This window comes from Pseudophryne corroboree, chromosome 4 (genome assembly GCF_028390025.1).
Source record: "Pseudophryne corroboree isolate aPseCor3 chromosome 4, aPseCor3.hap2, whole genome shotgun sequence".
Lineage (NCBI taxonomy): Eukaryota > Metazoa > Chordata > Amphibia > Anura > Myobatrachidae > Pseudophryne > Pseudophryne corroboree.
In genome coordinates, this window is record NC_086447.1 from 10,254,674 (window position 1) to 10,279,448 (window position 24,775).

Below are 24,775 nucleotides of genomic sequence, written 5' to 3' on the forward strand. Positions count from 1 at the left end.
CATGTTATAGCAGAGGTGTACCACACAGAGACTTGTAACTGCAAACACTGACAGTGAGTATACGCACACACTAATAACACAGTATCTCCAGCCTTCTATTTATACAGAACAAACAAGGAAACACGTATAGAATCCCAGCACTGTGGGGTAACAGAATATATCTCTGGTGCACTTCCATTCAGCAACACATGTTATAGCAGAGGTGTACCACACAGAGACCTGTAACTGCATACACTGACAGCAAGTATACACACACACTAAAAACATAGTATCTACAGCCTTCTCTTCAAACAGAACATACAAGGAAACATGTATAGAATCCCAGCACTGTGGGGTAATAGTATATATCTCTGGTGTACTTCCATTCAGCAACACATGTTATAGCAGAGGTGTACCACACAGAGACCTGTAACTGCATACACTGACAGTGAGTATACACACACACTAATAACACAGTATCTCCAGCCCTCTCCTCATACAGAACATACAAGGAAACATGTATAGTATCCCAGCACTGTGGGGTAATAGTATAAATCTCTGGTGCACTTCCATTCAGCAACACATGTTATAGCAGAGGTGTACCACACAGAGACCTGTAACTGCATACACTGACAGTGAGTATACACACACACTAATAACACAGTATCTCCAGCCCTCTCCTCATACAGAACATACATGGAAACACGTATAGAATCCCAGCACTGTGGGGTAATAGTATATATCTCTGGTGCACTTCCATTCAGCAACACATGTTATAGCAGAGGTGTACCACACAGAGACCTGTAACTGCATACACTGACAGTGAGTATACACACACACTAATAACATAGTATCTCCAGCCCTCTCCTCATACAGAACATACAAGGAAACACGTATAGAATCCCAGCACTATAGGGTAATAGTATAAATGTCTGGTGCACTTCCATTCAGCAACACATGTTATAGCAGAGGTGTACCACACAGAGACCTATAACTGCTGACACTGACAGTGAGTATACACACACACTAATAACACAGTATCTCCAGCCCTCTCCTCATACAGCACATACAGGAAACACGTATATAATCCCAGCACTGTGGGGTAATAGTATATATCTCTTGTGCACTTCAATTCAGCAACACACGTTATAGCAGAGGTGTACCACACAGAGACCTGTAACTGCATACACTGACATTGAGTATACACACACACTAATAACACAGTATCTCCAGCCCTCTCCTCATACAGAACATACAAGGAAACACGTATAGAATCCCAGCACTGTGGGGTAATAGTATATATCTCTGGTGCACTTCCATTCAGCAACACATGTTATAGCAGAGGTGTACCACACAGAGACCTGTAACTGCATACACTGACAGTGAGTATACACAGACACTAATAACACAGTATCTCCAGCCCTCTCCTCATACAGAACATACAGGGAAACACGTATAGAATCCCAGCACTGTGGGGTAATAGTATATCTATCTGGTGCACGTCCATTCAGCAACACATGTTATAGCAGAGGTGTACCACACAGAGACCTGTAACTGCTGACACTGACAGTGAGTATACACACACACTAATAACACAGTATCTCCAGCCCTCTCCTCATACAGAACATACAAGGAAACACGTATAGAATCCCAGCACTGTGGGGTAATAGTATATATCTCTGGTGCACTTCCATTCAGCAACACATATGTTATAGCAGAGGCGTACCACACACAGACCTGTAACTGCATACACTGATAGTGAGTATACACAGTCACTAATAAAACAGTATCTCCAGCCTCTCCTCATACAGAACATACAGGGAAACATGTATAGAATCCCAGCACTGTGGGGTAATAGTATATATTTCTGGTGTACTTCCATTCAGCAACACATGTTATAGCGGAGGTGTACCACACAGAGACCTGTAACTGCATATACTGACAGTGAGTATACATACACACTAATAACAGTATCTCCAGCCCTCTACTCATACAGAACATACAAGGAAACACGTATAGAATCCCAGCACTGTGGGGTAATAGTATAAATCTCTGGTGCACTTCCATTCAGCAACACATGTTATAGCAGAGGTGTACCATACAGAGACCTGTAACTGCATACACTGACAGTGAGTATACACAGACACTAATTACACAGTATCTCCAGCCCTCTACTCATACAGAACATACAAGGAAACACGTATAGAATCCCAGCACTGTGGGGTAATAGTATATATCTCTGGTGCACTTCCATTCAGCAACACAAGTTATAGCAGAGGTGTACCACACAGAGACGTGTAACTGCATACACTGACAGTGAGTATACACACACACTAATAACACAGTATCTCCAGCCCTCTCTTCAAACAGAACATACAAGGAAACATGTATAGAATCCCAGCACTGTGGGGTAATAGTATATATCTCTGGTGTACTTCCATTCAGCAACACATGTTATAGCAGAGGTGTACCACACAGAGACTTGTAACTGCTGACACTGACAGTGAGTTTACATACACACTAATAACACAGTATCTCCAGACTCTCCTCATACAGAACATACAAGGAAACACGTATAGAATCCCAGCACTGTGGGGTAATAGTATATATCTCTGGTGTACTTCCATTCAGCAACACATGTTATAGCAGATGCGTACCACATAGAGACCTGTAACTGCATACACTGACATTGAGTATACACACACACTAATAACACAGTATCTCCAGCCCTCTCCTCATACAGAACATACAAGGACACACGTATAGAATCCCAGCACTGTGGGGTAACAGTATATATCTCTGGTACACTTTCATTCAGCAACACATGTTATAGCAGATGCGTACCACACAGAGACCAGTAACTGCATACACTGACAGTGAGTATACACACACTAATAACACAGTATCTCCAGCCCTCTCCTCATACAGAACATACAAGGAAACACGTATAGAATCCCAGCACTGTGGGGTAACAGTATATATCTCTGGTACACTTTCATTCAGCAACACATGTTATAGCAGATGCGTACCACACAGAGACCTGTAACTGCATACACTGACAGTGAGTATACACACACTAATAACACAGTATCTCCAGCCCTCTCCTCATACAGAACATACAAGGAACCACGTATAGAATCCCAGCACTGTGGGGTAATAGTATAAATCTCTGGTGCACTTCCATTCAGCAACACATGTTATAGCAGAGGTGTCCCACACAGAGACCTGTACCTGCATACACTGACATTGAGTATACACACACACTAATAACACAGTATCTCCAGCCCTCTCCTCATACAGAACATACAAGGAAACACGTATAGAATCCCAGCACTATAGGGGAATAGTATAAATGTCTGGTGCACTTCCATTCAGCAACACATGTTATAGCAGAGGTGTACCACACAGAGACCTATAACTGCTGACACTGACAGTGAGTATACACACACACTAATAACACAGTATCTCCAGCCCTCTCCTCATACAGCACATACAGGAAACACGTATATAATCCCAGCACTGTGGGGTAATAGTATATATCTCTGGTGCACTTCAATTCAGCAACACACGTTATAGCAGAGGTGTACCACACAGAGACCTGTAACTGCATACACTGATAGTGAGTATACACAGACACTAATAACACAGTATCTCCAGCCTCTCCTCATACAGAACATACAAGGAAACACGTATAGAATCCCAGCACTGTGGGGTAATAGTATATATCTCTGGTACACTTCCATTCAGCAACACATATGTTATAGCAGAGGCGTACCACACAGAGACCTGTAACTGCATACACTGACAGAGAGTATACACACACTAATAACACAGTATCTCCAGCCCTCTCCTCATACAGAACATACAAGGAAACACGTATAGAATCCCAGCACTGTGGGGTAATAGTATATATCTCTGGTGCACTTCCATTCAGCAACACATGTTATAGCAGAGGTGTACCACACAGAGACCTGTAACTGCATACACTGACAGTGAGTATACACAGACACTAATAACACAGTATCTCCAGCTCTCTCCTCATACAGAACATACAGGGAAACACGTATAGAATCCCAGCACTGTGGGGTAATAGTATATCTATCTGGTGCACTTCCATTCAGCAACACATGTTATAGCAGAGGTGTACCACACAGAGACCTGTAACTGCATATACTGACAGTGAGTATACATACACACTAATAACAGTATCTCCAGCCCTGTACTCATACAGAACATACAAGGAAACACGTATAGAATCCCAGCACTGTGGGGTAATAGTATATATCTCTGGTGCACTTCCATTCAGCAACACATGTTATAGCAGAGGTGTACCATACAGAGACCTGTAACTGCATACACTGACAGTGAGTATACACACAGACACTAATAACACAGTATCTCCAGCCCTCTCTTCAAACAGAACATACAGGGAAACACGTATAGAAACCCAGCACTGTGGGGTAATAGTATAAATATCTGGTGCACTTCCATTCAGCAACACATGTTATAGCAGAGGTGTACCACACAGAGACCTGTAACTGCATACACTGACAGTGAGTATACACACACACTAATAACACAGTATCTCCAGCCCTCTCCTCATACAGAACATACAAGGAAACATGTATATAATCCCAGCACTGTGGGGTAATAGTATATATCTCTGGTGCACTTTCATTCAGCAACACATGTTATAGCAGATGCGTACCACATAGAGACCTGTAACTGCATACACTGACATTGAGTATACACACACACTAATAACACAGTATCTCCAGCCCTCTCCTCATACAGAACATACAAGGACACACGTATAGAATCCCAGCACTGTGGGGTAACAGTATATATCTCTGGTACACTTTCATTCAGCAACACATGTTATAGCAGATGCGTACCACACAGAGACCAGTAACTGCATACACTGACAGTGAGTATACACACACTAATAACACAGTATCTCCAGCCCTCTCCTCATACAGAACATACAAGGAAACACGTATAGAATCCCAGCACTGTGGGGTAACAGTATATATCTCTGGTACACTTTCATTCAGCAACACATGTTATAGCAGATGCGTACCACACAGAGACCTGTAACTGCATACACTGACAGTGAGTATACACACACTAATAACACAGTATCTCCAGCCCTCTCCTCATACAGAACATACAAGGAACCACGTATAGAATCCCAGCACTGTGGGGTAATAGTATAAATCTCTGGTGCACTTCCATTCAGCAACACATGTTATAGCAGAGGTGTCCCACACAGAGACCTGTACCTGCATACACTGACATTGAGTATACACACACACTAATAACACAGTATCTCCAGCCCTCTCCTCATACAGAACATACAAGGAAACACGTATAGAATCCCAGCACTATAGGGGAATAGTATAAATGTCTGGTGTACTTCCATTCAGCAACACATGTTATAGCAGAGGTGTACCACACAGAGACCTATAACTGCTGACACTGACAGTGAGTATACACACACACTAATAACACAGTATCTCCAGCCCTCTCCTCATACAGCACATACAGGAAACACGTATATAATCCCAGCACTGTGGGGTAATAGTATATATCTCTGGTGCACTTCAATTCAGCAACACACGTTATAGCAGAGGTGTACCACACAGAGACCTGTAACTGCATACACTGATAGTGAGTATACACAGACACTAATAACACAGTATCTCCAGCCTCTCCTCATACAGAACATACAAGGAAACACGTATAGAATCCCAGCACTGTGGGGTAATAGTATATATCTCTGGTACACTTCCATTCAGCAACACATATGTTATAGCAGAGGCGTACCACACAGAGACCTGTAACTGCATACACTGACAGAGAGTATACACACACTAATAACACAGTATCTCCAGCCCTCTCCTCATACAGAACATACAAGGAAACACGTATAGAATCCCAGCACTGTGGGGTAATAGTATATATCTCTGGTGCACTTCCATTCAGCAACACATGTTATAGCAGAGGTGTACCACACAGAGACCTGTAACTGCATACACTGACAGTGAGTATACACAGACACTAATAACACAGTATCTCCAGCTCTCTCCTCATACAGAACATACAGGGAAACACGTATAGAATCCCAGCACTGTGGGGTAATAGTATATCTATCTGGTGCACTTCCATTCAGCTACACATGTTATAGCAGAGGTGTACCACACAGAGACCTGTAACTGCATATACTGACAGTGAGTATACATACACACTAATAACAGTATCTCCAGCCCTGTACTCATACAGAACATACAAGGAAACACGTATAGAATCCCAGCACTGTGGGGTAATAGTATATATCTCTGGTGCACTTCCATTCAGCAACACAAGTTATAGCAGAGGTGTACCACACAGAGACGTGTAACTGCATACACTGACAGTGAGTATACATACACACTAATAACACAGTATCTCCAGCCCTCTCTTCAAACAGAACATACATGGAAACATGTATAGAATCCCAGCACTGTGGGGTAATAGTATATATCTCTGGTGTACTTCCATTCAGCAACACATGTTATAGCAGAGGTGTACCACACAGAGACTTGTAACTGCAAACACTGACAGTGAGTATACGCACACACTAATAACACAGTATCTCCAGCCTTCTATTTATACAGAACAAACAAGGAAACACGTATAGAATCCCAGCACTGTGGGGTAACAGAATATATCTCTGGTGCACTTCCATTCAGCAACACATGTTATAGCAGAGGTGTACCACACAGAGACCTGTAACTGCATACACTGACAGCAAGTATACACACACACTAAAAACATAGTATCTACAGCCTTCTCTTCAAACAGAACATACAAGGAAACATGTATAGAATCCCAGCACTGTGGGGTAATAGTATATATCTCTGGTGTACTTCCATTCAGCAACACATGTTATAGCAGAGGTGTACCACACAGAGACCTGTAACTGCATACACTGACAGTGAGTATACAGACACACTAATAACACAGTATCTCCAGCCCTCTCCTCATACAGAACATACAAGGAAACATGTATAGAACTCCAGCACTGTGGGGTAATAGTATATATCTCTGGTGCCCTTCCATTCAGCAACACATGTTATAGCAGAGGTGTACCACACAGAGACCTGTAACTGCATACACTGACAGCAAGTATACACACACACTAAAAACATAGTATCTACAGCCTTCTCTTCAAACAGAACATACAAGGAAACATGTATAGAATCCCAGCACTGTGGGGTAATAGTATATATCTCTGGTGCCCTTCCATTCAGCAACACATGTTATAGCAGAGGTGTACCACACAGAGACCTGTAACTGCGTACACTGACAGTGAGTATACATACACACTAATAACACAGTATCTCCAGCCCTCTCTTCAAACAGAACATACAAGGAAACGTGTATAGAATCCCAGCACTGTGGGGTAATAGTATATATCTCTGGTGTACTTCCATTCAGCAACACATGTTATAGCAGAGGCGTACCACACAGAGACCTGTAACTGCATACACTGATAGTGAGTATACATACACACTAATAACAGTATCTCCAGCCCTCTACTCATACAGAACATACAAGGAAACACGTATAGAATCCCAGCACTGTGGGGTAATAGTATAAATCTCTGGTGCACTTCCATTCAGCAACACATGTTATAGCAGAGGTGTACCACACAGAGACCTGTAACTGCATACACTGACAGTGAGTATACACACAGACACTAATAACACAGTATCTCCAGCCCTCTCTTCAAACAGAACATACAGGGAAACACGTATAGAAACCCAGCACTGTGGGGTAATAGTATAAATCTCTGGTGCACTTCCATTCAGCAACACATGTTATAGCAGAGGTGTACCACACAGAGACCTGTAACTGCATACACTGACAGCAAGTATACACACACACTAAAAACATAGTATCTACAGCCTTCTCTTCAAACAGAACATACAAGGAAACATGTATAGAATCCCAGCACTGTGGGGTAATAGTATATATCTCTGGTGTACTTCCATTCAGCAACACATGTTATAGCAGAGGTGTACCACACAGAGACCTGTAACTGCATACACTGACAGTGAGTATACACACACACTAATAACACAGTATCTCCAGCCCTCTCCTCATACAGAACATACAAGGAAACATGTATAGTATCCCAGCACTGTGGGGTAATAGTATAAATCTCTGGTGCACTTCCATTCAGCAACACATGTTATAGCAGAGGTGTACCACACAGAGACCTGTAACTGCGTACACTGACAGTGAGTATACATACACACTAATAACACAGTATCTCCAGCCCTATCCTCAAACAGAACATACAAGGAAACGTGTATAGAATCCCAGCACTGTGGGGTAATAGTATATATCTCTGGTGTACTTCCATTCAGCAACACATGTTATAGCAGAGGTGTACCACACAGAGACCTGTAACTGCATATACTGACAGTGAGTATACATACACACTAATAACAGTATCTCCAGCCCTCTACTCATACAGAACATACAAGGAAACACGTATAGAATCCCAGCACTGTGGGGTAATAGTATAAATCTCTGGTGCACTTCCATTCAGCAACACATGTTATAGCAGAGGTGTACCATACAGAGACCTGTAACTGCATACACTGACAGTGAGTATACACACAGACACTAATAACACAGTATCTCCAGCCCTCTCTTCAAACAGAACATACAGGGAAACACGTATAGAAACCCAGCACTGTGGGGTAATAGTATAAATCTCTGGTGCACTTCCATTCAGCAGCACATGTTATAGCAGAGGTGTACCACACAGAGACCTGTAACTGCATACACTGACAGCGAGTATACACACACACTAATAACATAGTATCTCCAGCCCTCTCCTCATACAGAACATACAAGGAAACACGTATAGAATCCCAGCACTATAGGGTAATAGTATAAATGTCTGGTGCACTTCCATTCAGCAACACATGTTATAGCAGAGGTGTACCACACAGAGACCTGTAACTGCATACACTGACAGTGAGTATACACACAGACACTAATAACACAGTATCTCCAGCCCTCTCTTCAAACAGAACATACAGGGAAACACGTATAGAAACCCAGCACTGTGGGGTAATAGTATAAATCTCTGGTGCACTTCCATTCAGCAGCACATGTTATAGCAGAGGTGTACCACACAGAGACCTGTAACTGCATACACTGACAGCGAGTATACACACACACTAATAACATAGTATCTCCAGCCCTCTCCTCATACAGAACATACAAGGAAACACGTATAGAATCCCAGCACTATAGGGTAATAGTATAAATGTCTGGTGCACTTCCATTCAGCAACACATGTTATAGCAGAGGTGTACCACACAGAGACCTATAACTGCTGACAGTGACAGTGAGTATACACACACACACTAATAACACAGTATCTCCTGCCCTCTCCTCATACAGCACATACAGGAAACACGTATATAATCCCAGCACTGTGGGGTAATAGTATATATCTCTTGTGCACTTCAATTCATCAACACACGTTATAGCAGAGGTGTACCACACAGAGACCTGTAACTGCATACACTGACAGTGAGTATACACTCACACTAATAACACAGTATCTCCTGCCCTCTCCTCATACAGAACATACAAGGAAACACGTATAGAATCCCAGCACTGTGGGGTAATAGTATATATCTCTGGTGCACTTCCATTCAGCAACACATGTTATAGCAGAGGTGTACCACACAGAGACCTGTAACTGCATACACTGACAGTGAGTATACACAGACACTAATAACACAGTATCTCCTGCCCTCTCCTCATACAGAACATACAGGGAAACACGTATAGAATCCCAGCACTGTGGGGTAATAGTATATCTATCTGGTGCACGTCCATTCAGCAACACATGTTATAGCAGAGGTGTACCACACAGAGACCTGTAACTGCATACACTGACAGTGAGTATACACACACACTAATAACACAGTATCTCCAGCCCTCTCCTCATACAGAACATACAAGGAAACACGTATAGAATCCCAGCACTATAGGGTAATAGTATAAATGTCTGGTGCACTTCCATTCAGCAACACATGTTATAGCAGAGGTGTACCACACAGAGACCTGTAACTGCATACACTGACAGTGAGTATACACACACACTAATAACACAGTATCTCCAGCCCTCTCCTCATACAGAACATACAAGGAAACACGTATAGAATCCCAGCACTATAGGGTAATAGTATAAATGTCTGGTGCACTTCCATTCAGCAACACATGTTATAGCAGAGGTGTACCACACAGAGACCTGTAACTGCTGACACTGACAGTGAGTATACACACACACTAATAACACAGTATCTCCAGCCCTCTCCTCATACAGAACATACAAGGAAACACGTATAGAATCCCAGCACTGTGGGGTAATAGTATATATCTCTGGTGTACTTCCATTCAGCAACACATGTTATAGCAGAGGTGTACCACACAGAGAATTGTAACTGCATACACTGACAGTGAGTATACACAGACACTAATAACACAGTATCTCCAGCCCTCTCCTCATACAGAACATACAGGAAACACGTATAGAATCCCAGCACTGTGGGGTAACAGTATATATCTCTGGTACACTTTCATTCAGCAACACATGTTATAGCAGATGCGTACCACACAGAGACCTGTAACTGCATACACTGACAGTGAGTATACACACACTAATAACACAGTATCTCCAGCCCTCTCCTCATACAGAACATACAAGAAAACACGTATAGAATCCCAGCACTGTGGGGTAACAGTATATATCTCTGGTACACTTTCATTCAGCAACACATGTTATAGCAGATGCGTACCACACAGAGACCTGTAACTGCATACACTGACAGTGAGTATACACACACTAATAACACAGTATCTCCAGCCCTCTCCTCATACAGAACATACAAGGAACCACGTATAGAATCCCAGCACTGTGGGGTAATAGTATAAATCTCTGGTGCACTTCCATTCAGCAACACATGTTATAGCAGAGGTGTCCCACACAGAGACCTGTACCTGCATACACTGACATTGAGTATACACACACACTAATAACACAGTATCTCCAGCCCTCTCCTCATACAGAACATACAAGGAAACACGTATAGAATCCCAGCACTATAGGGTAATAGTATAAATGTCTGGTGCACTTCCATTCAGCAACACATGTTATAGCAGAGGTGTACCACACAGAGACCTATAACTGCTGACACTGACAGTGAGTATACACACACACTAATAACACAGTATCTCCAGCCCTCTCCTCATACAGCACATACAGGAAACACGTATATAATCCCAGCACTGTGGGGTAATAGTATATATCTCTGGTGCACTTCAATTCAGCAACACACGTTATAGCAGAGGTGTACCACACAGAGACCTGTAACTGCATACACTGATAGTGAGTATACACAGACACTAATAACACAGTATCTCCAGCCTCTCCTCATACAGAACATACAAGGAAACACGTATAGAATCCCAGCACTGTGGGGTAATAGTATATATCTCTGGTACACTTCCATTCAGCAACACATATGTTATAGCAGAGGCGTACCACACAGAGACCTGTAACTGCATACACTGACAGAGAGTATACACACACTAATAACACAGTATCTCCAGCCCTCTCCTCATACAGAACATACAAGGAAACACGTATAGAATCCCAGCACTGTGGGGTAATAGTATATATCTCTGGTGCACTTCCATTCAGCAACACATGTTATAGCAGAGGTGTACCACACAGAGACCTGTAACTGCATACACTGACAGTGAGTATACACAGACACTAATAACACAGTATCTCCAGCCCTCTCCTCATACAGAACATACAGGGAAACACGTATAGAATCCCAGCACTGTGGGGTAATAGTATATCTATCTGGTGCACTTCCATTCAGCAACACATGTTATAGCAGAGGTGTACCACACAGAGACCTGTAACTGCATATACTGACAGTGAGTATACATACACACTAATAACAGTATCTCCAGCCCTGTACTCATACAGAACATACAAGGAAACACGTATAGAATCCCAGCACTGTGGGGTAATAGTATATATCTCTGGTGCACTTCCATTCAGCAACACAAGTTATAGCAGAGGTGTACCACACAGAGACGTGTAACTGCATACACTGACAGTGAGTATACATACACACTAATAACACAGTATCTCCAGCCCTCTCTTCAAACAGAACATACATGGAAACATGTATAGAATCCCAGCACTGTGGGGTAATAGTATATATCTCTGGTGTACTTCCATTCAGCAACACATGTTATAGCAGAGGTGTACCACACAGAGACTTGTAACTGCAAACACTGACAGTGAGTATACGCACACACTAATAACACAGTATCTCCAGCCTTCTATTTATACAGATCAAACAAGGAAACACGTATAGAATCCCAGCACTGTGGGGTAACAGAATATATCTCTGGTGCACTTCCATTCAGCAACACATGTTATAGCAGAGGTGTACCACACAGAGACCTGTAACTGCATACACTGACAGCAAGTATACACACACACTAAAAACATAGTATCTACAGCCTTCTCTTCAAACAGAACATACAAGGAAACATGTATAGAATCCCAGCACTGTGGGGTAATAGTATATATCTCTGGTGTACTTCCATTCAGCAACACATGTTATAGCAGAGGTGTACCACACAGAGACCTGTAACTGCATACACTGACAGTGAGTATACACACACACTAATAACACAGTATCTCCAGCCCTCTCCTCATACAGAACATACAAGGAAACATGTATAGTATCCCAGCACTGTGGGGTAATAGTATAAATCTCTGGTGCACTTCCATTCAGCAACACATGTTATAGCAGAGGTGTACCATACAGAGACCTGTAACTGCATACACTGACAGTGAGTATACACACAGACACTAATAACACAGTATCTCCAGCCCTCTCTTCAAACAGAACATACAGGGAAACACGTATAGAAACCCAGCACTGTGGGGTAATAGTATAAATCTCTGGTGCACTTCCATTCAGCAGCACATGTTATAGCAGAGGTGTACCACACAGAGACCTGTAACTGCATACACTGACAGCGAGTATACACACACACTAATAACATAGTATCTCCAGCCCTCTCCTCATACAGAACATACAAGGAAACACGTATAGAATCCCAGCACTATAGGGTAATAGTATAAATGTCTGGTGCACTTCCATTCAGCAACACATGTTATAGCAGAGGTGTACCACACAGAGACCTGTAACTGCATACACTGACAGTGAGTATACACACAGACACTAATAACACAGTATCTCCAGCCCTCTCTTCAAACAGAACATACAGGGAAACACGTATAGAAACCCAGCACTGTGGGGTAATAGTATAAATCTCTGGTGCACTTCCATTCAGCAGCACATGTTATAGCAGAGGTGTACCACACAGAGACCTGTAACTGCATACACTGACAGCGAGTATACACACACACTAATAACATAGTATCTCCAGCCCTCTCCTCATACAGAACATACAAGGAAACACGTATAGAATCCCAGCACTATAGGGTAATAGTATAAATGTCTGGTGCACTTCCATTCAGCAACACATGTTATAGCAGAGGTGTACCACACAGAGACCTATAACTGCTGACAGTGACAGTGAGTATACACACACACACTAATAACACAGTATCTCCTGCCCTCTCCTCATACAGCACATACAGGAAACACGTATATAATCCCAGCACTGTGGGGTAATAGTATATATCTCTTGTGCACTTCAATTCATCAACACACGTTATAGCAGAGGTGTACCACACAGAGACCTGTAACTGCATACACTGACAGTGAGTATACACTCACACTAATAACACAGTATCTCCAGCCCTCTCCTCATACAGAACATACAAGGAAACACGTATAGAATCCCAGCACTGTGGGGTAATAGTATATATCTCTGGTGCACTTCCATTCAGCAACACATGTTATAGCAGAGGTGTACCACACAGAGACCTGTAACTGCATACACTGACAGTGAGTATACACAGACACTAATAACACAGTATCTCCTGCCCTCTCCTCATACAGAACATACAGGGAAACACGTATAGAATCCCAGCACTGTGGGGTAATAGTATATCTATCTGGTGCACGTCCATTCAGCAACACATGTTATAGCAGAGGTGTACCACACAGAGACCTGTAACTGCTGACACTGACAGTGAGTATACACACACACTAATAACACAGTATCTCCAGCCCTCTCCTCATACAGAACATACAAGGAAACATGTATAGTATCCCAGCACTGTGGGGTAATAGTATAAATCTCTGGTGCACTTCCATTCAGCAACACATGTTATAGCAGAGGTGTACCACACAGAGACCTGTAACTGCATACACTGACAGTGAGTATACACACACACTAATAACACAGTATCTCCAGCCCTCTCCTCATACAGAACATACAAGGAAACATGTATAGAACTCCAGCACTGTGGGGTAATAGTATATATCTCTGGTGTACTTCCATTCAGCAACACATGTTATAGCAGAGGTGTACCACACAGAGACCTGTAACTGCATACACTGACAGTGAGTATACACAGACACTAATAACACAGTATCTCCAGCCCTCTCCTCATACAGAACATACAGGAAACACGTATAGAATCCCAGCACTGTGGGGTAACAGTATATATCTCTGGTACACTTTCATTCAGCAACACATGTTATAGCAGATGCGTACCACACAGAGACCTGTAACTGCATACACTGACAGTGAGTATACACACACTAATAACACAGTATCTCCAGCCCTCTCCTCATACAGAACATACAAGGAAACACGTATAGAATCCCAGCACTGTGGGGTAACAGTATATATCTCTGGTACACTTTCATTCAGCAACACATGTTATAGCAGATGCGTACCACACAGAGACCTGTAACTGCATACACTGACAGTGAGTATACACACACTAATAACACAGTATCTCCAGCCCTCTCCTCATACAGAACATACAAGGAACCACGTATAGAATCCCAGCACTGTGGGGTAATAGTATAAATCTCTGGTGCACTTCCATTCAGCAACACATGTTATAGCAGAGGTGTCCCACACAGAGACCTGTACCTGCATACACTGACATTGAGTATACACACACACTAATAACACAGTATCTCCAGCCCTCTCCTCATACAGAACATACAAGGAAACACGTATAGAATCCCAGCACTATAGGGTAATAGTATAAATGTCTGGTGCACTTCCATTCAGCAACACATGTTATAGCAGAGGTGTACCACACAGAGACCTATAACTGCTGACACTGACAGTGAGTATACACACACACTAATAACACAGTATCTCCAGCCCTCTCCTCATACAGCACATACAGGAAACACGTATATAATCCCAGCACTGTGGGGTAATAGTATATATCTCTGGTGCACTTCAATTCAGCAACACACGTTATAGCAGAGGTGTACCACACAGAGACCTGTAACTGCATACACTGATAGTGAGTATACACAGACACTAATAACACAGTATCTCCAGCCTCTCCTCATACAGAACATACAAGGAAACACGTATAGAATCCCAGCACTGTGGGGTAATAGTATATATCTCTGGTACACTTCCATTCAGCAACACATATGTTATAGCAGAGGCGTACCACACAGAGACCTGTAACTGCATACACTGACAGAGAGTATACACACACTAATAACACAGTATCTCCAGCCCTCTCCTCATACAGAACATACAAGGAAACACGTATAGAATCCCAGCACTGTGGGGTAATAGTATATATCTCTGGTGCACTTCCATTCAGCAACACATGTTATAGCAGAGGTGTACCACACAGAGACCTGTAACTGCATACACTGACAGTGAGTATACACAGACACTAATAACACAGTATCTCCAGCCCTCTCCTCATACAGAACATACAGGGAAACACGTATAGAATCCCAGCACTGTGGGGTAATAGTATATCTATCTGGTGCACTTCCATTCAGCAACACATGTTATAGCAGAGGTGTACCACACAGAGACCTGTAACTGCATATACTGACAGTGAGTATACATACACACTAATAACAGTATCTCCAGCCCTGTACTCATACAGAACATACAAGGAAACACGTATAGAATCCCAGCACTGTGGGGTAATAGTATATATCTCTGGTGTACTTCCATTCAGCAACACATGTTATAGCAGAGGTGTACCACACAGAGACTTGTAACTGCAAACACTGACAGTGAGTATACGCACACACTAATAACACAGTATCTCCAGCCTTCTATTTATACAGATCAAACAAGGAAACACGTATAGAATCCCAGCACTGTGGGGTAACAGAATATATCTCTGGTGCACTTCCATTCAGCAACACATGTTATAGCAGAGGTGTACCACACAGAGACCTGTAACTGCATACACTGACAGCAAGTATACACACACACTAAAAACATAGTATCTACAGCCTTCTCTTCAAACAGAACATACAAGGAAACATGTATAGAATCCCAGCACTGTGGGGTAATAGTATATATCTCTGGTGTACTTCCATTCAGCAACACATGTTATAGCAGAGGTGTACCACACAGAGACCTGTAACTGCATACACTGACAGTGAGTATACACACACACTAATAACACAGTATCTCCAGCCCTCTCCTCATACAGAACATACAAGGAAACATGTATAGTATCCCAGCACTGTGGGGTAATAGTATAAATCTCTGGTGCACTTCCATTCAGCAACACATGTTATAGCAGAGGTGTACCACACAGAGACCTGTAACTGCATACACTGACAGTGAGTATACACACACACTAATAACACAGTATCTCCAGCCCTCTCCTCATACAGAACATACAAGGAAACATGTATAGAACTCCAGCACTGTGGGGTAATAGTATATATCTCTGGTGCCCTTCCATTCAGCAACACATGTTATAGCAGAGGTGTACCACACAGAGACCTGTAACTGCATACACTGACAGCGAGTATACACACACACTAATAACATAGTATCTCCAGCCCTCTCCTCATACAGAACATACAAGGAAACACGTATAGAATCCCAGCACTGTGGGGTAATAGTATAAATCTCTGGTGCACTTCCATTCAGCAACACATGTTATAGCAGAGGTGTACCACACAGAGACCTATAACTGCTGACACTGACAGTGAGTATACACACACACACTAATAACACAGTATCTCCAGCCCTCTCCTCATACAGCACATACAGGAAACACGTATATAATCCCAGCACTGTGGGGTAATAGTATATATCTCTTGTGCACTTCAATTCATCAACACACGTTATAGCAGAGGTGTACCACACAGAGACCTGTAACTGCATACACTGACAGTGAGTATACACTCACACTAATAACACAGTATCTCCAGCCCTCTCCTCATACAGAACATACAAGGAAACACGTATAGAATCCCAGCACTGTGGGGTAATAGTATATATCTCTGGTGCACTTCCATTCAGCAACACATGTTATAGCAGAGGTGTACCACACAGAGACCTGTAACTGCATACACTGACAGTGAGTATACACAGACACTAATAACACAGTATCTCCAGCCCTCTCCTCATACAGAACATACAGGGAAACACGTATAGAATCCCAGCACTGTGGGGTAATAGTATATCTATCTGGTGCACGTCCATTCAGCAACACATGTTATAGCAGAGGTGTACCACACAGAGACCTGTAACTGCATACACTGACAGTGAGTATACACAGACACTAATAACACAGTATCTCCAGCCCTCTCCTCATACAGAACATACAAGGAAACACGTATAGAATCCCAGCACTGTGGGGTAATAGTATATATCTCTGGTGTACTTCCATTCAGCAACACATGTTATAGCTAGAGATGAGCGGGTTCGGTTTCTCTGAATCCGAACCCGCCAGAACTTCATGGTTTTTTTCACGGGTCCGAGCAGACTCGGATCTTCCCGCCTTGCTCGGTTAACCCGAGCGCGCCCGAACGTCATCATGACGCTGTCGGATTCTCGCGAGGCTCGGATTCTATCGCGAGACTCGGATTCTATATAAGGAGCCGCGCGTCGCCGCCATTTTCACACGTGCATTGAGATTGATAGGGAGAGGACGTGGCTGGCGTCCTCTCCATTTAGATTATAAGAGACTGAGAGAGATTTACTGGAGCTGACTAGGAGGAGTACTGTTACTGTAGAAGTGTAGAGACTGAGTGGAGAGAGTTTACTAGTGAGGACAGTGCAGTTTACTTTATAATCCGTTCTCTGCCTGAAAAAAGCGATACACAGCACACAGTGACTCAGTCACATACCATATCTGTGTGCACTGCTCAGGCTCAGGCCAGTGTGCTGCATCATCTATTATCTATATATAATATTATATATATCTGTCTGACTGCTCAGCTCACACAGCTTATAATTGTGGGGGAGACTGGGGAGCACTACTGCAGTGCCAGTTATAGGTTATAGCAGGAGCCAGGAGTACATAATATATTATATAGTGAGTGACCACCAGACACACAGTGCAGTTTATTTAATATATCCGTTCTCTGCCTGAAAAAAGCGATACACACAGTGACTCAGTCAGTCACATACCATATCTGTGTGCACTGCTCAGGCTCAGGCCAGTGTGCTGCATCATCTATATATATTATATATCTGTCTGACTGCTCAGCTCACACAGCTTATAATTGTGGGGGAGACTGGGGAGCACTACTGCAGTGCCAGTTATAGGTTATAGCAGGAGCCAGGAGTACATAATATATTATATAGTGAGTGACCACCAGACACACAGTGCAGTTTATTTAATATATCCGTTCTCTGCCTGAAAAAAGCGATACACACAGTGACTCAGTCAGTCACATACCATATCTGTGTGCACTGCTCAGGCTCAGGCCAGTGTGCTGCATCATCTATTATCTATATATAATATTATATATATCTGTCTGACTGCTCAGCTCACACAGCTTATAATTGTGGGGGAGACTGGGGAGCACTACTGCAGTGCCAGTTATAGGTTATAGCAGGAGCCAGGAGTACATAATATATTATATAGTGAGTGACCACCAGACACACAGTGCAGTTTATTTAATATATCCGTTCTCTGCCTGAAAAAAGCGATACACACAGTGACTCAGTCAGTCACATACCATATCTGTGTGCACTGCTCAGGCTCAGGCCAGTGTGCTGCATCATCTATATATATTATATATCTGTCTGACTGCTCAGCTCACACAGCTTATAATTGTGGGGGAGACTGGGGAGCACTACTGCAGTGCCAGTTATAGGTTATAGCAGGAGCCAGGAGTACATATTATATTAAAATTAAACAGTGCACACTTTTGCTGCAGGAGTGCCACTGCCAGTGTGACTGACCAGTGACCTGACCACACTGACCACCAGTATAGTTAGTAGTATACTTATATTGTGATTGCCTGAAAAAGTTAAACACTCGTCGTGTGACTTCACTTGTGTGTTTTTTTTTTTTTATTCTATAAAAATAAAACTCATTCTGCTGACAGACAGTGTCCAGCAGGTCCGTCATTATATAATATATAATATATACCTGTCCGGCTGCAGTAGTGATATATATATATTTTTATATCATTTATCATCCAGTCGCAGCAGACACAGTACGGTAGTTCACGGCTGTGGCTACCTCTGTGTCTCTGCACTCGGCAGGCAGTCCGTCCATAATTGTAATACCACCTAACCGTGGATTTTTTTCATTCTTCTTTATACATACATAGTTACATAGACATCTTCTCTTTATCAACCAGTCTATATTAGCTGCAGACACAGTACAGTACGGTAGTTCACGGCTGTGGCTACCTCTGTGTCTGCACTCGGCAGGCAGTCCGTCCATAATTGTATACCACCTAACCGTGTTTTTTTTTCATTCTTCTTTATACATACATAGTTACATAGACATCTTCTCTTTATCAACCAGTCTATATTAGCTGCAGACACAGTACAGTACGGTAGTTCACGGCTGTGGCTACCTCTGTGTCTGCACTCGGCAGGCAGTCCGTCCATAATTGTATACCACCTAACCGTGGATTTTTTTCAGTCTTCTTTATACATACATAGTTACATAGACATCTTCTCTTTATCAACCAGTCTATATTAGCTGCAGACACAGTACAGTACGGTAGTTCACGGCTGTGGCTACCTCTGTGTCTGCAGTCGGCAGGCAGTCCATAATTGTATACTAGTATCCATCTCCATTGTTTACCTGAGGTGCCTTTTAGTTGTGCCTATTAAAATATGGAGAACAAAAATGTTGAGGTTCCAAAATTAGGGAAAGATCAAGATCCACTTCCACCTCGTGCTGAAGCTGCTGCCACTAGTCATGGCCGAGACGATGAAATGCCAGCAACGTCGTCTGCCAAGGCCGATGCCCAATGTCATAGTACAGAGCATGTCAAATCCAAAACACCAAATATCAGAAAAAAAAGGACTCCAAAACCTAAAATAAAATTGTCGGAGAAGCGTAAACTTGCCAATATGCCATTTACCACACGGAGTGGCAAGGAACGGCTGAGGCCCTGGCCTATGTTCATGGCTAGTGGTTCAGCTTCACATGAGGATGGAAGCACTCAGCCTCTCGCTAGAAAAATGAAAAGACTCAAGCTGGCAAAAGCAGCACAGCAAAGAACTGTGCATTCTTCGAAATCCCAAATCCACAAGGAGAGTCCAATTGTGTCGGTTGCGATGCCTGACCTTCCCAACACTGGACGTGAAGAGCATGCGCCTTCCACCATTTGCACGCCCCCTGCAAGTGCTGGAAGGAGCACCCGCAGTCCAGTTCCTGATAGTCAGATTGAAGATGTCAGTGTTGAAGTACACCAGGATGAGGAGGATATGGGTGTTGCTGGCGCTGGGGAGGAAATTGACCAGGAGGATTCTGATGGTGAGGTGGTTTGTTTAAGTCAGGCACCCGGGGAGACACCTGTTGTCCGTGGGAGGAATATGGCCGTTGACATGCCAGGTGAAAATACCAAAAAAATCAGCTCTTCGGTGTGGAGGTATTTCACCAGAAATGCGGACAACAGGTGTCAAGCCGTGTGTTCCCTTTGTCAAGCTGTAATAAGTAGGGGTAAGGACGTTAACCACCTCGGAACATCCTCCCTTATACGTCACCTGCAGCGCATTCATAATAAGTCAGTGACAAGTTCAAAAACTTTGGGTGACAGCGGAAGCAGTCCACTGACCAGTAAATCCCTTCCTCTTGTAACCAAGCTCACGCAAACCACCCCACCAACTCCCTCAGTGTCAATTTCCTCCTTCCCCAGGAATGCCAATAGTCCTGCAGGCCATGTCACTGGCAATTCTGACGAGTCCTCTCCTGCCTGGGATTCCTCCGATGCATCCTTGCGTGTAACGCCTACTGCTGCTGGCGCTGCTGTTGTTGCCGCTGGGAGTCGATGGTCATCCCAGAGGGGAAGTCGTAAGCCCACTTGTACTACTTCCAGTAAGCAATTGACTGTTCAACAGTCCTTTGCGAGGAAGATGAAATATCACAGCAGTCATCCTACTGCAAAGCGGATAACTGAGGCCTTGGCATCCAGGGTGGTGAGAAACGTGGTTCCGGTATCCATCATTACTGCAGAGCCAACTAGAGACTTGTTGGAGGTACTGTGTCCCCGGTACCAAATACCATCTAGGTTCCATTTCTCTAGGCAGGCGATACCGAAAATGTACACAGACCTCAGAAAAAGAGTCACCAGTGTCCTAAAAAATGCAGCTGTACCCAATGTCCACTTAACCACGGACATGTGGACAAGTGGAGCAGGGCAGGGTCAGGACTATATGACTGTGACAGCCCACTGGGTAGATGTATGGACTCCCGCCGCAAGAACAGCAGCGGCGGCACCAGTAGCAGCATCTCGCAAACGCCAACTCTTTCCTAGGCAGGCTACGCTTTGTATCACCGGTTTCCAGAATACGCACACAGCTGAAAACCTCTTACGGCAACTGAGGAAGATCATCGCGGAATGGCTTACCCCAATTGGACTCTCCTGTGGATTTGTGGCATCGGACAACGCCAGCAATATTGTGTGTGCATTAAATATGGGCAAATTCCAGCACGTCCCATGTTTTGCACATACCTTGAATTTGGTGGTGCAGAATTTTTTTAAAAACGACAGGGGCGTGCAAGAGATGCTGTCGGTGGCCAGAAAAATTGCGGGACACTTTCGGCGTACAGGCACCACGTACAGAAGACTGGAGCACCACCAAAAACTACTGAACCTGCCCTGCCATCATCTGAAGCAAGAAGTGGTAACGAGGTGGAATTCAACCCTCTATATGCTTCAGAGGTTGGAGGAGCAGCAAAAGGCCATTCAAGCCTATACAATTGAGCACGATATAGGAGGTGGAATGCACCTGTCTCAAGTGCAGTGGAGAATGATTTCAACGTTGTGCAAGGTTCTGATGCCCTTTGAACTTGCCACACGTGAAGTCAGTTCAGACACTGCCAGCCTGAGTCAGGTCATTCCCCTCATCAGGCTTTTGCAGAAGAAGCTGGAGACATTGAAGGAGGAGCTAACACGGAGCGATTCCGCTAGGCATGTGGGACTTGTGGATGCAGCCCTTAATTCGCTTAACAAGGATTCACGGGTGGTCAATCTGTTGAAATCAGAGCACTACATTTTGGCCACCGTGCTCGATCCTAGATTTAAAGCCTACCTTGGATCTCTCTTTCCGGCAGACACAAGTCTGCTGGGGTTGATAGACCTGCTGGTGACAAAATTGTCAAGTTAAGCGGAACGCGACCTGTCAACATCTCCTCCTTCACATTCTCCCGCAACTGGGGGTGCGAGGAAAAGGCTCAGAATTCCGAGCCCACCCGCTGGCGGTGATGCAGGGCAGTCTGGAGCGACTGCTGATGCTGACATCTGGTCCGGACTGAAGGACCTGACAACGATTACGGACATGTCGTCTACTGTCACTGCATATGATTCTCTCAACATTGATAGAATGGTGGAGGATTATATGAGTGACCGCATCCAAGTAGGCACGTCACACAGTCCGTACTTATACTGGCAGGAAAAAGAGGCAATTTGGAGGCCCTTGCACAAACTGGCTTTATTCTACCTAAGTTGCCCTCCCACAAGTGTGTACTCCGAAAGAGTGTTTAGTGCCGCCGCTCACCTTGTCAGCAATCGGCGTACGAGGTTACATCCAGAAAATGTGGAGAAGATGATGTTCATTAAAATGAATTATAATCAATTCCTCCGCGGAGACATTGACCAGCAGCAATTGCCTCCACAAAGTACACAGGGAGCTGAGATGGTGGATTCCAGTGTGGACGAATTGATAATCTGTGAGGAGGGGGATGTACACGGTGATATATCGGAGGGTGAAGATGAGGTGGACATCTTGCCTCTGTAGAGCCAGTTTGTGCAAGGAGAGATTAATTGCTTCTTTTTTGGGGGGGGTCCAAACCAACCCGTCATATCAGTCACAGTCGTGTGGCAGACCCTGTCACTGAAATGATGGGTTGGTTAAAGTGTGCATGTCCTGTTTTGTTTATACAACATAAGGGTGGGTGGGAGGGCCCAAGGACAATTCCATCTTGCACCTCTTTTTTCTTTTCTTTTTCTTTGCATCATGTGCTGATTGGGGAGGGTTTTTTGGAAGGGACATCCTGCGTGACACTGCAGTGCCACTCCTAGATGGGCCCGGTGTTTGTGTCGGCCACTAGGGTCGCTAATCTTACTCACACAGTCAGCTACCTCATTGCGCCTCTTTTTTTCTTTGCGTCATGTGCTGTTTGGGGAGGGTTTTTTGGAAGGGACATCCTGCGTGACACTGCAGTGCCACTCCTAGATGGGCCCGGTGTTTGTGTCGGCCACTAGGGTCGCTAATCTTACTCACACAGTCAGCTACCTCATTGCGCCTCTTTTTTTCTTTGCGTCATGTGCTGTTTGGGGAGGGTTTTTTGGAAGGGCCATCCTGCGTGACACTGCAGTGCCACTCCTAGATGGGCCCGGTGTTTGTGTCGGCCACTAGGGTCGCTAATCTTACTCACACAGCTACCTCATTGCGCCTCTTTTTTTCTTTGCGTCATGTGCTGTTTGGGGAGGGTTTTTTGGAAGGGACATCCTGCGTGACACTGCAGTGCCACTCCTAGATGGGCCCGGTGTTTGTGTCGGCCACTAGGGTCGCTTATCTTACTCACACAGCGACCTCGGTGCAAATTTTAGGACTAAAAATAATATTGTGAGGTGTGAGGTATTCAGAATAGACTGAAAATGAGTGTAAATTATGGTTTTTGAGGTTAATAATACTTTGGGATCAAAATGACCCCCAAATTCTATGATTTAAGCTGTTTTTTAGTGTTTTTTGAAAAAAACACCCGAATCCAAAACACACCCGAATCCGACAAAAAAAATTCGGTGAGGTTTTGCCAAAACGCGTTCGAACCCAAAACACGGCCGCGGAACCGAACCCAAAACCAAAACACAAAACCCGAAAAATTTCAGGCGCTCATCTCTAGTTATAGCAGAGGTGTACCACACAGAGACCTGTAACTGCATATACTGACAGTGAGTATACATACACACTAATAACAGTATCTCCAGCCCTCTACTCATACAGAACATACAAGGAAACACGTATAGAATCCCAGCACTGTGGGGTAATAGTATAAATCTCTGGTGCACTTCCATTCAGCAACACATGTTATAGCAGAGGTGTACCATAC